The sequence below is a fragment of the Glycine max genome, chromosome 18, assembly GCF_000004515.6.
Source record: "Glycine max cultivar Williams 82 chromosome 18, Glycine_max_v4.0, whole genome shotgun sequence".
Classification (NCBI taxonomy): domain Eukaryota; kingdom Viridiplantae; phylum Streptophyta; class Magnoliopsida; order Fabales; family Fabaceae; genus Glycine; species Glycine max.
The window spans coordinates 18,395,404-18,412,941 of NC_038254.2; the positions used below are offsets into that span (position 1 = coordinate 18,395,404).

The 17,538-nt window shown below is 33.5% G+C and overlaps 1 long non-coding RNA gene across 4 annotated transcripts; it reads right to left on the reverse strand.

Annotated features, from left to right (window-relative positions):
- Positions 1 to 819: 819 nt before the first annotated feature.
- Positions 820 to 4,527, reverse strand: LOC100787723 (uncharacterized). 4 transcript variants are annotated; one of them, XR_005889506.1, is made up of 5 exons: positions 3,451 to 4,527; positions 3,023 to 3,302; positions 2,839 to 2,897; positions 1,418 to 2,698; positions 820 to 1,041 (listed from the first exon to the last, which is right to left on the reverse strand). It is a non-coding gene; the product is annotated as an uncharacterized lncRNA (long non-coding RNA). The 4 variants fall into 4 exon arrangements; XR_419466.4 differs by having other exon boundaries at positions 2,395 to 2,698; positions 3,451 to 4,502; XR_005889505.1 differs by having other exon boundaries at positions 2,839 to 3,302.
- Between the last annotated feature and the right edge of the window lie 13,011 nt (positions 4,528 to 17,538).

The following is a 17,538-nucleotide window of genomic DNA, read 5'->3' on the forward strand; positions in this document are numbered from 1 at the left end:
TCACCTGTGCTGTTTGGGTGTTTGAATTTGTAGCTGGCGTCCTACCCTCTTTTGTCGATAGGGCTTCTGTTTTCCCCAACTTCTAGTCAGTTAGGGTTTCCACAACTTCCACTTTCACCGACCGTGCCAGTTCTTAGCTCAGCTTTTTTAGGGTTTTTATTTTTTGGGTTGTTGTTGTGTTACCTGTACATAGTGCTGGTGCTAGGGGGAATTCAATTTGCGGTGGTTGGACTCGAAGTAGTCCGCTACTGCTTAGTTTAATTCTGTAAATGGGATATCAAAGACATGAAAAAGGGTACAATTTTGCATTGGTTCATGCTCTCTGCTGTTTGGGGATATGCAAAAACAAATTACATGTTATACAATTATAGTGGGATTATTATTATCATTGTCATTATGATGTTGTTTTGAATATAATCAAAATCTTTATTATCTTCACTGTTGTTCTTCTCTTCTTTTAATGTCCTAACCATGCTGATATTGTCATTTATTTCTTTGCTATTTGTCACATAAGCTAATGATAATTGGCAATTCCTTTTGACACTTCAATTGGTTAGATCATGGTCCCTTCCCTTGTGAGCGATTATGTCTGGCTATCCCCTGTCTGATGCCTTCCAAGCCTTGAATGGGAAATAATTGATTGGTGAATTATAATTGCATGGTTGAATAAGAAATAATTGACAAGTTGAATTATATAAATTGTTTAAAATTGGAATACAAACTGTATGTTTTGTGCCATTCTAATTACCATGTTTCCCACACTTACCTTTATTTTCTTGCCCATTCTCAATTATTTCAGTGATTACCAGTCACTAGGAATCTTAGAAGTGTTTTAGTAAAGATCCAAAACCAAGTACAAAATTGTGTGGCTTAAAACAGAAGTAGGACATACATTCGATGTTATTTTCCATCTAATATGCTTCATCTTGTATTTCCAATAGACGTGATTGACTTGGGCATACTGCAAAGAGAAAATGATCAATGCCAGGGGAGCATCGTGCTCTACTCCTATTTCTACAAGTTGTATGGTGTAGTCCAGCACTGCAAGATTCAGACCACTAAATAAGACTAAAGAGAAAATAGATGAAATATAGCATAGAAGTTTACAAAAGCATGCCAAACCAACAACTCAATTGAATTAATCCTTTATTGCAAGAGTAAATTTGCTATATTGCAGTCAAAATCATAAGCATAAGCATAGCATCTTATCAGAAATATGTGTATTGTAGCACTACTGTACTAACACTTACAAAACCTTTCAAAACAAGTATCCATCATAGAGTGCCCTTAGCTCTGAAGTGGCAGTCGGTGTATAAATAAGCAGGGAGAAGAAAGAAACAAAATATAACAGCAAAATCAACATAAATCAATCTGTTATATAAATTAGAGTCTTCACTCTCGAAAGTGAGGCACTCACTTCACAAGCTCTTTTCATTGTATCCATGTCACTCTTTTTCTCCATCTATATGTTCACTCTCAATCAAATAGATTCTAGGCATTCACATTCTCTCCAGAAAGTATTCTTTCTTCCATATAATTGTGTTTCCTAAAGAAATTAACTTACAATTAGGAATAGGAATAACGTGTATCTTGATAATAGATCTATCTATAAGTTTCCTTCCATATTTTAAATTAATGAATTTGATCCTCACAATTTTGAAATAATTTCTTAATATAACATGGTAGTCAAATTTGATTAAAATACAAGGACTTAAAATATATTTATTTTCTAATAATGAATGACTAAATTAATCAACTATTGGAATAAATTATGTCTATCTCAACATAAAAAGAAGACGTTGCACATAAAAAATACTAATAAAAATATACAAGATAATTGGATGGATGATGGATCAATAAATTACATGAACTGACATTTGTTAGCTATAAGCATCATCTTAGCAATTAAAATTGAATATTAAATTGCAATTATTATTATTTTGACAAGAAAAGGAAGCAAACTGTTTTCTTTTGGAAGACAAAGTAATATAGTTGACAGTGACATTATTAGAAAAGTAAAACTTCATACTTAGTAGGCAATTTCTTGCTACAAAGTTCTAATGCTAGTGTTTGATGGAAAAACATCTGAATCTAATCAAAGGATCAATGTTATTCTACTATGCTTTCATTCTTAAGCTTTTTATTTTATTATCTGGACATATTAATAATTTGGCTGAATGATTGATGTTATAAGTAAACAGTTTCCTTCATGCAATAGAAATGGAAAGTGATACTCTTTTACAGCATCAGATTTTGTACATTGACTAACTGGTATTGGAGAAAAAAGGCAATTGGTTGGTGTCAAGGCTTGAATGTATATAAAATGTCAAAAACTATTATTATTTTTTACTAATTTGCAAGTGCAAGTAAAATAACCAAAAATAGAAATCCTACCGGTCAAATAATTGTGGTTCCCCACCATACATTAGTAAAATATCCCCCAGCTCTACCCTAAGTAAATCTTGATGGAATGAAACCCCCGAGTAACAAGCTGCAGCAGCAATGCGTCCCCAATTGGGGTCTATACCATATATAGTAGCCTGATGAAACATTAGGTTGGATAATTAGACTTTAGCCGGATTGAAAAATGTAAAAGATTTCTTTAGTTCAATTATCATCCCTTTACAAGTGAAGATGATGCAACTAAACGCCCAACTTTTGCTGCTTCAACCTCACTATTTCCACCAGTCACACTGACCTGCAAAGTGAAGAGGGAATTTGATGAAAAATAACAAAACAATATCAATCAAGACTAAGTCAACATTTTGGATAAGCAACATCAACAGAACTTCAAAATCCATACACAAATTACACTTTCATGAAATTGTTTCAAAATACCTTCTCGGTATTCAGAAAAGTTTCAACAGCAGCTGCATCCGCTAATGACTTATAAGTTGCTTCAAGAGTGCGTATAGCAACAGTAGTGTCCATGTTCATAGAACATATAAATGAGAAATTCTATAGTAAAATATATAAAAAGAAAGAGAAATTGCAATTTGAAAGAAAGAATAAGAGACTTTACTTGTCCATGGTGGAAAAATCTCGAAGGCACATAAATCCAAGACAAACCTCTGTTTCCTTCACAAACATAAACACCGGTTCTGTAGATTCTGCCAATTTCTTCTTTCAACATGTTTTCAGAACCCAATAATAATTCCTCCAGTCCAGAGCTATTCAAGCTCAGCCTCAATATTCACTGTAGCTACTCTTTCATACTATTCAAACTAATTTTAAAAGTTCACTAACTTGTCACATGCTTCAAATTTCCAAATAGGGAATAACACATTAACACCATTCAAAATCTGCTTTCAAAAATAATCAAAAACAATTTCAATATTAGGACATACCACCTAATCCCAATACCCGTGCAACATAGAACTCATTGGAAGAAAAACCAATAGTAGAATTCAAAACATAAAATGGAAACTCACTACTAAGAAAAACCAATACCTGATAGATAATTGCAGGTGTACCAATCTCCAATGAAAACAATAAGTCCCCATATGGGGTATCAAAAGGAATCAGAATGATGGGCCTGTTGTTTATTATGATGAAACCCCCAAATCCACCAACAACTCTCTGAAGATGAAGGGAAGGGAAGTAGAAAAAGCTTTCAGTTTGATCCTTCACTTGAAACTGGTAAGTCCAGTTCCACTTTGCAGGAATAGGATAGTTTGTGCCAAGAATGCCATCTTGCCACGAAGTCCTCCTTTGTTGAACTGTAGACCTTTCTCATGAAAATTCCATAACTTTTGAGCTCACTGAAAACAAATCTGGTAACCCCTACCCCCCCCATATATAGTAGTACTGGTGCCTATGAAAATTGTGTACTGAAATTAAATTGCAAAATCTATAGAAATGTCTAAAATGGTTCAAAAATAAGGCATAAACCTCCGAAACCCCCTACTATACCGAAACCGCAACCTACGCCAAAACCTAAAAAAGAAAAATTAGCATTCGAGATAGGAATTTGAGATTCCAAGTATGCAGAAATCGTGAAACCCAAACTAGCGTACCAAATCCAATCCTGGTTCCGTTGAAGGAAATAACCATTTCCTTCTTTCTTTCTTTATTTCTTTCTTTCTTTCTAGCTATATGGAGTTAAAGGAAATCACAAAAGAGCGAGTGCGAATTAATTAACTAGTCGAGAGTTAAAGGAACTCACTCCGGAACCCTATTTTCCTTTTTTGCTGAGGACTACAACGACAATGACGACATCATTTTGCGCCAGCTCTCGTTCCTGAGAACTGTTTGGGTTAGCGATGCCACCGTCGAGTCCATGTTGGTGATGGAAGAGTTCAGGAAGCTTCTGTTGCTCTCTGATAGGGCTCTGTTCTTGGTCGAATTTGAACTCTGGAATTGCGCCACAAAATTAAGTTTCCGGAAGAGGGTTTCGTTGGTCACGGGGAGAAGATTTAGGAATAATGGTTATGAATGGAAAAAGACACTAATTTTAAAGACCGGTCTTAACAAAACCCTATTTGAACCCCTATATTTAAAGACGATTCTAAGTAAACTGGCTTTAAACATTCAATTTTAAGACGGTTTTTATAAACCGTCTTTGTATATCTTTTGTTATTTACAAAATTGTCATTGTATTTAATTTTAAAACAGTTCTTAAAAACAGTCATCAATTTCGCATCGAAAAATATAATTTTTGTAGTAGTGAAAGCCTCCTTACCAGCCTTCCTCATCTTGTTCAACTTATAGCTCTCTCCTACCCATGCATCATGCTTTTGCATTCCTCATACTTAGATTCACAACTTGCTCAAATCTAGCAATAGTAGGTCAATGTGTTGCTCGCTTATTGCGATATTTCACTTCTCCCCCTTTAGTAATGTATTGTCCCTTTCGTCATCGGCGAGTGACCCCACTGCCAGTAGAGACACCATAACATCAAGCAAGTGGCTTTTAAAACCTTGGAGATTGAGCACTATGGATTTCAAACTGTTGGAGGTTGTATCCTTGGGGTTTGAGGGTTATGGCCTTTCAACTTAGTGAGAGTTTGAGTTTAATCTTCCAGCATGGGCAAGGTGATAGACACCTTTGACAAAGTGGCATTTAGCTTCGACAACATGTGGGTTTGGGGAACAATAACATAGCTTGACATAAAGCCTTAGGGGGATGTTTGTTCGTCTCTTGGCAGGCACACTGAATCGATCAAGTAGTACAATGGACAATTACAAGTATTATTTTCCCAAGGGACTTGTATAATATAAGTAATGTTGCGTAGATATTAACGTAGGCTAAAGAATAGCACAAGAAAGTAATAAAAACATAAAATTTGGTTGATTTTGTGAATGCTAGAAAAGAAGTTTTTGTGGTTTTATAGCAATAATACAATTGTGATACAAGTTAAAATATATGATAGAAACGTTACATGGGTTAGAATAACCAAATCTTTACTTTCTTCTTCATTATAACACCATACATATTCCATTTGAATTCTCATAGTAAAATCAACCAATAAAAGTGTTCATAATCCAAATTCCATAGGTAAAAAGAGTCTTAGCACCTTTCATAAGCCTTGATCCCTCAACAACTTAACAAAGATATTAGCCTTAAGCTTTATGACAAAAGATAACCAATAAACTCAACTCCATTCCTAAACACTGAGCATATTGGGTATATTACTTTAGATCTATATAATAAAAGTGTTTCCCAACAACACTCATGTAAAAAATTGTGCCATGGGTGGCTATTTCACAACAAGCTAATACTAACATAGAACACAAACATGCAAAATATATATTAAACCATATCAAAAGATACAAAAGAGTTTAGAAATTTTTAGATTTAACCCCTTACAATTAAAGAACTTAGCCACTCATGACCATGAGTAGTTCCAAATTGCACATGAAAAGGAAGAAGATGAAGAACAACACCAAGAACAAACGATTTGTAATTCTTTTCTCCAAATACAATAGTGCTGATTCATAATGATAAATATCATAATGAGGGAGAATAATGCCATAAATGAGGGTAAGACCTATATATACAAGAGCATAATTTCTATTTAAAGCGACAAGTTGGTCGACCATATATTCTAGCTTAACTATCTCGAAGATTTTGCTACTTCATCAAATTGTTGTCGTTGAAGACCCTTCAAGACTTCCAAACTTCATAACCAAGCTCCAAATTGTGTTATACATCTTCAATCTCCTTTTTCAACAAAAAATGGGACGTATTACTAAGATGACCAAGAAACTAAACAATTGGCATGAAATTTAATTACTTAAGAAACTGAGATAAATTGAGTTAAAACATCACTCTAAGTAAGGTTAAAAGAGAGATAATTGCCTAAAAATCACTCAAAAAGTAAGTAATTTAAGCACTTATCAACATCATGCATCTAGAGGAAGGTGAAGATGACAAGAAGGATTAGAACAATTTGTAACTTAATGTCACAAATCATTGTCTGTTATTCATCCCGCTTCATATTCTTTGTTGCTTCTTATAGTGACAGATCTACAAATAGATGCATCTAGTTCATGATGATTGCTGAATGGAGGTGAATGCATGGTGGAATTGATGAAGGATCACATGTTAGATTGATTTTGGCGTTGGGGATTTCAACATTTGATATGTTTGGGAATTGATTTTTTGGATTTACCGATTTCAATTTTTGACTTGTTCTTATTGTTGCAAGTAATCTTAATGTTTATTCAAAATGGATTTGGCTATGAATGTTCCAACATGATTCCAAAATTCAAATGATGAATCAAGCAATTTGGTCATCAAAAGGGGAAATCTGCCTCTTGACCTTTTGTGGGCTCTCAAGATACTAAAGTAAACACTTGATTCAGGGTGAATTTAATAGAAATACTACCATATTTAAAGTAAAGGCTGAATTTAAAGGAAAACAATAAAATCAGAAAAGACAAACTGTAAAATACCTAGAAAATAATTGCATTGATTGGATGTTTGTCAAAGGTCCTTACAAACATTTTTAAAACAACTATTTATATTTGAAAATCTAAACCACGTTTGTACATGATTCCTTCACTCTCAACAGATTTCGGCTAGTTTACTCATGTTTCGGCTAAGCAACAACAAGGCACACTTCCCACGTTCCAATTTTTTAGGAACCACTACCTAGATACTGGGATACTCACGTTCTCAAATGATTTTATCCATAACCCCATGATTTTGGCTTCAATTCAAACTCTAATGCGCTTATCTTCTTCGCTCCCTCTGAATTTTAAAAAATTTGGCCAAATCATCTCTTATAACGGTCATATCTTATCACTTTATCCAAAATCACAACAACCTCTTTCGGCTAAGTTTTCATCCCGATTCATTTGATAAACTGAAAAAAATTTCAATTGGTAACAAATGTCCCCTTATATCTTGATGTTGATTAGTCATGTGAAGGGTCAAGATATATCTATTTAATCTTTTCCTTACTTTTAATCTTCACAACTGACTTTACATTTAATACCTTTAGTTGTTACACCTATGCAAGTCTTATCACCTTAAATAGCCTTGTTTTATTATTGTTGAACCATCCGATTTACCCTAATCCATGCTCTCTTTTTCTTTCACCTCTATTAATCTTTTCCCTCAATTTCACCATGGCTTCCACCAATAGCTCCCAATCGAAGCCTCATGAATATGGCGATGGATCTGATGATGAGTCATTGTCTTCCTCTTCTAGCTTCTTGAATAGTCAGGAATATCAAGAGCAGTTTGTAGCTCTTGGTGGCTTTATCAACCTTCTCAAGGCCCACAAAGGACATTTCTACCTTCATCCTTGTGTTGATGACGTGATCGACATCATCACTTTTCTTGAGCATTACATTCACCATGATAGCTATCTAATTCCCATTACTTCTTGGTTTCAGATAAGCTTTATTCCCTCCAATTTGGGAACCTGGTCTTGAGGTTTTGACCCTTACTATAGATGGCTCAAAAGAATAAATGTTGTAAAAGAGGTTTATTAAAATTATGGGGTATCTTTGACACTATCAATCTGACCTTTCATGATGTTGAGCTGAATTACCCCTTGATTTTTAGCTTCTTAAGCTTTTGCTCCACTACAATGAACATGTTTGTGTTCCCTTTCGGTTTCATGACCATCACGCTGCAAGATGTGGCCACTATGTTGGGTTTCCTTATCGTTGGTGACGAGATTCCTTCCCTGTTCAACCAACCCTTTGAATACATATGGTGTTCTTTTGATTAGTCCACAAATGGCTACCCCTATTTCATCACGACTAACTTAAAGAAAACATGCATTGTTTCTAACACAAAACACAATGTTTTTCTCCTGTTATGGTTCTATAAGTACTTTATTTGATCTTCTTCAAAAGCTATTGTAAACATGAAGAGTTTATTAAGACCTCTTAGTTTTGTTGAAGATGAGTTGTAAATATTATAAACACCAGTTGAATAGGATGATTGTTATTACTTATGCTTGATTGTGTGTGATATCATGCATACATGCATCCTAGACTAGGATATGTAGATTCAACACGCTCAAAATGATTGGTATTGCATTGATCCATGGTAGTTAGTTTAAGCTTTTAAAATCATTAAGTTTCAACTATGCATCAATATAATTGACTATATGCTGATATAGTAGACAAGATCAACCGTTTGGTCTTTTAGAATTGGGATTGGTTTGCATTTAGTCAACTATCTTTAGTATCTAATCGACTATGTCACGTTTCATTAGTTTCCGCTTCAAAAAAAGTCAACTATATGGTGATATAATCAACTATCTATTATCAAGAAACCTAGGTGATGTGAAGAACAATTTAGTGGACTATCTCTATGGCTTAATCGACTATTTTGGTTCTAAGGATATAAAAATAAGTTTTTTAAAGAACTTCGAGAGTGACACTTTTGCTCTCATATTTTACACTGTGATTTTGGTTGAGAGACTCTCTGAACCTCTGAGTGTCATCACTACTTTGATCCTTGATTGGAAACATCTTTTTCAATGAGTGCAATGGATCTTTGAAATTTATCATGAATAGAAGTTGATACTACAAAGGATATGTTTTCAAAATTTCACATTCTTCACATATCAAGTGAAATTATTCCTTGATCTGCATTTCTAATTTGCACTTTCATTTAGTAGGATTCTCAATTGTGTGCATGTAGTGGGTTTATTTCATGTAGGTTTAGATCTTGATATCTTTTCAAGAGTTTAGGCATTTGTAGTGTGAATTTGATTATGAGTTTGATTGTAACTTAAAGATTGTAGTGGAAAGATCCTAGTGGGTCACTACGCATCAACTGGATGTAGATTTCCTAGAAATCAAATTGGTATAAATCCGTGTGTGCATTCTTTCTCTTATCCCTTCAACTTTCTATTGCTTATTGGTTAAGGTTCTTAACACTTGGTTGTTGATATTTTCTTGGTATCTTAGTTTAAACCATAATCTGTGTTAAGGGAAAGCATAAGGGTGTTTACAACATGTCTTTCTCTATTGGATCAATTAGATTATAAAGGAAAAGGTTTTGCGATAAAATTTCATTTTGGTCTAAAATTGTTTTAAAACCAATTTGGTTAGTGATTTCATGTGCCATTATTTCTAATAGCTATTGTCTCTGAGTATGGCCCTTGTGTATCTTACTTAAATCAGACAAACCTAAAGCAATTGGGGTATTATTTGTTAGACTATTGGCAAGCGTACCAATATTGTCGCAGGTTACAGATTTTATAAAAGAGATTGTCTCCACAGAGACTTGAGTTAGTCCATTCCTTCGGATAAAGGTTATCAGTTTAATAGTTATGTACAAATTCAATCGAAATATCATAGGCTTGTCTAACTAATGAAAAAATACCTAAAGTAACAGAATAACGAAAATAACGGTATTTAGTGCGTTGGAAATACGTAAAATTACGAAAACAATAATAATGAATTTAATTAATTCAAGAAAAACGTAGGATTGGATTTCATCATTCATACCCTCAGTATCCTAATAAGATTAACATATATGAATCATTTTCTAACATTACTAATGGACACATTAAATTATCCCGAATAGATCCCTCGCACTCGAGAATCCTAATAATATTGACTGAATATCAATCCCTCGCATATGAAATGAATATCCTAGCATTACAATCATAATCTCGTGTTATTTGCAATCAAAATATTATGCTCTATTCCTAGCAATGTAATGTAAAGAGTAAATTCATTAATTTCAAATTCTGAGAGTACTTCTCAGTCAAACTTAAAATCCAATTTCATGAAACTAGTGATAAAATAGAATTAAGCACTACGAACAAAATGAAATCACTAGTAATGAGTATAAGAGATTCATACATATACAAAATATCAAAAGAGATACATAAGGATACGAAGATTACATCCAATCCTTCGAAGAAACTAGCCGATCATTACATAAAGCACAAGATCAACAGAAGAAATGATGAAAGATGTGATCCACAGTCACAACTCTACAACGCTCAGGATCCACTTTCTCACTCCTTCTTCCTTGCTGCATGTTCCCTCTCGTTTATTCTTCTCGTTCTGTCCATTTTTGTCTTCCTTTGGATGTCTTTTTTATTGAAAAAGAGAAGAAGTTGTTAGACCAACTCGCCCAGGCGAGTTGATTGCTTAGTGCTGAAGGTACTCACTCACCCAAGCGAGTTGGTTACTTAGGCCTGAAGAAACTTAATTAGCCCATGCAAGCTGGTTGCTAGCCTGGGCAAATGGTTATCTAAAATCTTAGAAAAATGATCATTTTTCCCTTTCTTTTAACTTGGTTTTTGGATCCAACAAATAACCATCAAAACCTATAGAGTCATGGATGAATCTTCCATATTTAAACAAAACCATTAGTAAATGTACAATATATATAAAACAACTAGATTTAAGGGAAGTTTATAAGAAAACTATTACAATCGAAAGATAGGTGCTAACATTTTAATCCCAAAAATAATTGAAATATGACACTTATCATTATTCATGGCTCCTCTTTATAAATCCATCTTTCTACTTTTAGAAAGAATGAAAGCTAAGAAAAACATATCCATTGCCACTGGTCCTTTATGGTTTCTGTAACTTTGGATTACTATGTATTTTCTATTGACCATGTCGTTCCTGACTGGTTGAAGATGGATCCTCTTACCAATTTAGAGGCCAAATCTGTACAAACAACAAACTGGGGTAGCATCCTGTCAGCTAGGGACTTGTTTTGTGGAATCAAACCTACATTCAGGTATAATAAGATTTATGTGGAACCCTATAACCTGCAGTTTGTGGCTCATCAATTTGATCTTACTTAACACCCCCTATGGCCTTCTTAACCATGACTTCACCTACTTCTTGTTTTTCTCTTTCTGTTGAAGAGGTAAAACATATCACTAAACTAACCCAATGGATGCTCAACCTCTTTAAATTTCATCTATGTTTGCCTAACCCCAAGGAAACCACTAGTTTTCTTAATTGGTGGCCTGCCATAAAGGATGCCTTTTTCACGAAAGGTCTTCCATTTTATGTTTTGCAAGCCAATGATCATGTTCAACTAGATCTCATTATTAACACTCCAAGCCAACCCCAACCTTTTTCTCATTCAGCCTTTATTTTGGCTAAGAAGAAGAAGAGCCCATCAATTGGAATCACCATCAATCCTTCACCAACTCCACACACAGGTACTGCTTTGTATCTTTGTATTTTGATTTCTCTGTTACCTATCTTTATTCAGCTAACACTTTCCTTTCATAGCTAAACATAAAATTAAAATAATTAACTTGGAAAATATAGAGGAAGACATTTCTGTTGGATAAGTGGCCTCAATAACTTAAGACAGGGGGGTGAATTAAGTCATACAATTCCTACTAACAAACTTTTAACCCCCTTCTAAATGATAGGCATAGAATGCAAAAGAAGAAGCAGCAATCAATTTAATAATTTTCTTTAAACATGCAATACAAAATTGATTGCAATAACATAAATGAGATAACGGAAGAGAGAAATGCAAACTTGATTTATACTGGTTCAGCCACTTCCTGTGCCTACGTCTAGTCCTTAAGCAACCCACTTGAGATTTTTCACTATCTTTGTAAAAATCCTTTTTAAAACTTCTGAACACCCAAGGAATCCCTTTCCCTTGTGTTCAGGAAACTCATAATTCAAGAGACAACCAATCTCTTGATTACAATTGACTTTCTGAGAAGAATAGAAAAATTTCTCTCTTTTAGAGTGGATAATACAATTTGAAGTTCCTGGATGAACTCTCAATAGATTTGTAATTGTTTGTCCAAGAGTTTTTGAGAGAGCATTTGACAATGAAGTTCTCTTGGAATTTCTCTCTCTTGCTTTCTGAAATCAGACACACATATATATAGGCCCTTCGTGCCTTTTCTAAATGGTTTGAAGAGATGTGTCTTTTCAAAAAGCTTTTTCTGAATTTTTCACTGGTAATCGATTAAAGTTTTCTGGTAATCGATTACACAATTATATTTTGAATGGTCATGACTTTTGAATTTGAATTTCAAGAGTTCTGTTGCTGGTAATCGATTACAAACATCTAGTAATCGATTACATGTTCAAAATTCAAATTCAAAACCCTTTTTAATAGCTATTTTTCAAAATTGTCTTCTGGTAATCGATTACACTGCCTGGTAATCGATTACCAAAGCCTTGGATGTCTTGGAAACACTTTGTTTTAAGGCAAGGCTTGATCTTGAGTTAATCTTGCAGCAAGACTTTGTTTGTTGAAGCAACCTTGTATTAATCTTGAAGCAATGCTTATCCTTTGAAGCAACCTAATTTGATTCTTCTTTGGCATCATCAAAATCATGTATCCATACATTCACAACTTCCCTAGAGTCATCCCCTTTAACATTCAAGAGGACTACTAGGTCTGTTGCTGCTTAGAAATCGGTTGTTCGTAATCCTCCTTCGGCTTGTGAATGTATGAATACATGATTTTGAAGATTAATCAAACAAACATTCAAGATTAATCCTCCAAAGAATAATCAAACAAAGTTGCTTTCAAGATTACTTCAACAAACATTCAAAGGTTAAGCATTGCTTCAAGATTAATACAAGGTTGCTTCAACAAACAAGCATTGCTTTAAGATTAATTCAAGATCAAGCTTTTACCTCAAAACAAAGTGTTTCCAAGAGATCAAGACTTTGGTAATCGATTACTAGGCAGTGTAATCAATTATCAGAAGACAAATTAATTCAAGATCAAGCTTTTTCCTAAAAAAAAGTATTTCCAAGAAATCCAAGGCTCTGGTAATCGATTACCAGGCAGTGTAATCGATTACCAGAAGACAATTTTGAAAAATTAGCTTTCAGAAGGGTTTTGAAATTTGAATTTAAAAGCTATAATCGATTACCATTGATGTATAATTGATTACCAACAATAGAACTCTTGAAATTCAATTTGAAAAGTCATGACCCTTCAAAATATAACTCTGTAATCGATTACCAGAAACCTGTAATCGATTACCAGTGGAGAATTTCAGAAAAAGCTTTTTGAAAAGACAGATCTCTTCAAACCATTTTGAAAAGGCACGAAGGGCCTATATATATGTGTGTCTGACTTCGACAAGCAAGAGAGAGATATTCTAAGAGAACTTAATTTCCAAATGCTCTCTTGACAAATCTTGGGCAAACACTTGCAAATCTATTGAGAATTCATCGACGAACTTCAAATTGTATTATCATCTCTAAAAGAGAAAAATTCCTCTAGGAACTTCAATTTGTATCATCCACTCTAAAGGAGAGAAATATTTTTGTTCATCTCAGAAAGTCAGCTGTAATCAAGAGACTGGTTGTCTCTTGGATTATGAGAAATGTAATCAAGAGATAGGTTGTCTCTTGGAGAATCTTTGAAAACAAGGGTGAGGGATCCCAAGGTGTGTTCAAAGTATGTAAAGGATTTACAGAGATAGTGAAAAATCTCAAGTGGGTTGCTTGAGGACTTAACATGGGCACAGGAAGTGGCTGAACCAATATAAATCGAGTTTGCATTTCTCTCTTCCCTTATCTCATTTATGTTATTGTAATCAATTTTGTCTTGCATGTTTAAAGAACATTATTAAATTGATGACTGCTTCTTTTTCTATATTTTGAGCCTATCATTTAGAAGGGGATTAAAAGTTTGATAGTGGGAAATTTTGAAACTTAATTCGCCCAACCTCTTATGCTATTGAGGCCACTTGTCCAACAAAGCAGGATTCTTGTCTAAAGTTAAAAAACTTCAAGAATAATTATGGCCTCATGTAACTTTCCATTTCCTAAGGGAAATTCTATTAATAGGCCTCTTATTTTCAATGACGAGGGTTATCACTATTGGAAAACCCGAATACAGATCTTTATAGAAGCCATTGACTTAAATATATGGGAAGCCATTGAAATTGGTCCCTTCATTCCTACAATGATAGTGAGAAATGCAATTATAGAAAAACCTAGAGAAGAATGAGATGATGATGAAAGAAGAAGGGTTCAATACAATTTAAAGGCCAAAAATATAATCACTTCTGCATTAGGCATGGATGAATATTTTAGAGTCTCAAATTGTAAAAATGAAAAAGAAATGTGGGATACATTACAAGTAACCCATGAAGGCATAACTGATGTCAAGAGATCAAGAATAAACACTTTCACATGAATATGAACTGTTTAGAATGAATCAATATGAAACCATACAAGATATGCAAAAGAGATTTACTCATATAGTTAATCATCTTGCATCATTGGGAAAAATATTTCCTAATGAAGATCTCATTAACAAAGTGCTGAGATGTTTAAGCAGGCAATGACAACCAAAAGTAACAGCAATTGTAGAATCAAGAGATCTTACTAACATGTATCTTGCAACTATTTTTGGAAAGATATAGGAACATGAAATGGAACTTATGAGACTCCATCAACATGAAGAGAATGACAAAAAGAATAAAGGAATTGCACTCAGAGCCTCATCATCTTCTATTCAAGAAGAAAGTGACAAAGAGGACTTGAATGAAATAGAAGAAGATGATGAGTTCAGATTTTTTGTGAAGGGATTCAATAAGGTTTTGAGAGAGAAAAGAAATCAAAGGAAATCAAACATCAATCCAAATAAGAAAGGAGAAGATTCCTCCTTAGCCCCAAAATGCTATGAATGCGATCAACCTGGGCACATGAGATTCGAATGTCCCGTCTTTAAAAGAAGAATGGAAAAATCCGACAAGAGGAATTTCAAAGAAAAGAAAGAAAAGAAAGCATACATCACTTGGGAAGATAATGACATGGATTCTTCAAGTGATTCAGAAAATGAAATCATAAATCTAGGTCTCATGACGAAAGACTATGAAAGTGAAGAAGAGGTAATGTCTTCTAACAATGACTTATCTATTTCTTTTAATGAACTTCAAGATGCATTCATTGACTTTCATAAAGAATCTATCATACTTGCCAAATTAGTTTTATATTCTAAGAAAACCATTTCAAGTTTAGAAAAGGAAATTTTGAAGTTAAATGTAGAGTTAGAAAATCTTAAATCTGAAGTTAAAACATTAAAATCAATAGATAAAGACCAATCATCTACAAAATGCTTACAACAAGAAAACATTAAAGCATCTCATTCATGTGAATGTTGTGATAAATTCAAAGAAGAAATTGAAGATTTAAAAATTGCTATTGCCAAATTTACTCTTGTTAAAAATAATTTAGACATTATATTTGGCAAAAGATGTATGAAAAGTTATTTGCCTTCACTCAAAAGACAAGTTCTACCTTGTTAACATGCTTTTACTGTGGTAGGAAAGATCATAGTGCATCAACATGTTATATTAGAAAGAATGGTAGTAGCATTTGAAAAATGGTATGGGTTCCAAAAGGATCCTTACTAAAAACTAACATACAAGGACCCAAGAAAATTTGGGTACCAAAATCAAAATATGATTATATGAATGATGAACTCCTTGAAGCAAAGTTGGCACATTGATAACGGTTGCTCCAAACACATGGCAAGAGATGCATCAAAGTTTATTCATATTTCTCCCAAAGATAGTGAATATGTGATCTATGGAGACAACAAACAAAGGTAAAATTGTTGGAGTTAAAAAAATAGGTACGAATCCCTCTACCTCCACATAAAATGTTTTACTTATTGATGGTCTTAAGCATAATTTATTAAGTATTTATCAATTATGTGAAAAAGGCCTTTTGGTATCATTTCATTCTCATATATTCCAACAAGTGGTAACATTTTCTTTTAGGCCATGAAATGATACTTGAACGATATGACATTCTCTACTCTTTTAATTCATTATAAATTGCTGAATGTTTTTCTCCTCTCTACTCATGATTTGTTTTTGATGTTGACAAAGGGGATAGATAAATAAAAGATAAGATAGTAAGGGTTTATGAGACATTTTTTTATATGAAATATATGCAATCTTCAACTGTTTCATATAAGCAATCATTGCAAAATCAAGGGGGAGTAAACTATACAGATAAATATATTTTTTTACTCCTAACCTACAAATGGTTGTCATCATCAAAAAAGGGGAGAATGTGAATCATGCAGTTTTTTATGATGTCAAAAAGAATTTGCTTGATAATAATTGTCATCATAAAAAAGGGAGAGAATGTGAATCATGTAGGTTTTGATGATGTCGAAAAAAATTCACTTGATAATAATTGTCATCATCAAAAAGGGGAGAATGTGAATGTATGAATACACGATTTTGATGATGCCAAAGAATAATCAAACAAGGTTGCTTTAAAGATTACTTCAACAAACATTCAAAGGTTAAGCATTGCTTCAAGATTAATACAAGGTTGCTTCAACAAACAAGCATTGCTTTAAGATTAATTTAAGATCAAGCTTTTACCTCAAAACAAAGTGTTTCCAAGAGATCAAGGCTTTGGTAATCGATTACCAAGTAGTGTAATCGATTACCAGAAGACACATTAATTCAAGATCAAGCTTTTTCCTCAAAACAAAGTATTTCCAAGACATCCAAGGCTCTGGTAATCGATTACTAGGCAGTGTAATCGATTACCAAAAGATAATTTTGAAAAATCATCTTTTAGAAGGGTCTTGAAATTTGAATTTAAAAACGGTAATCGATTACCATTGATGTGTAATCGATTACTAGCAATGGAACTCTTGAAATTCAATTTGAAAAGTCATAACCCTTCAAAATAGAACTGTGTAATCGATTACCAGAAACCTGTAATCGATTACCCATGGAGAATTTCATAAAAAACTTTTTGAAAAGACAGATCTCTTCAAACCATTTTGAAAAGGCACGAAGGGCCTATATATATGTGTGTCTGACTTCGACAAGCAAGAGAAAGATATTCTAAGAGAACTTAATTGCCAAATGCTCTCTTGACAAATCTTGGGCAAACACTTGCAAATCTATTGAGAATTCATCGATGAACTTCAAATTGTATTATCATCTCTAAAGGAGAGAAGTTTCTTTAGGAACTTCAATTTGTATCATCCACTCTAAAGGAGAGAAATCTTTATGTTCATCTCATAAAGTTAGTTGTAATCAAGAGACTGGTTGTCTCTTGGATTGTGAGAATTGTAATCAAGAGACGGGTTGTCTCTTGGAGAATCTTTGAA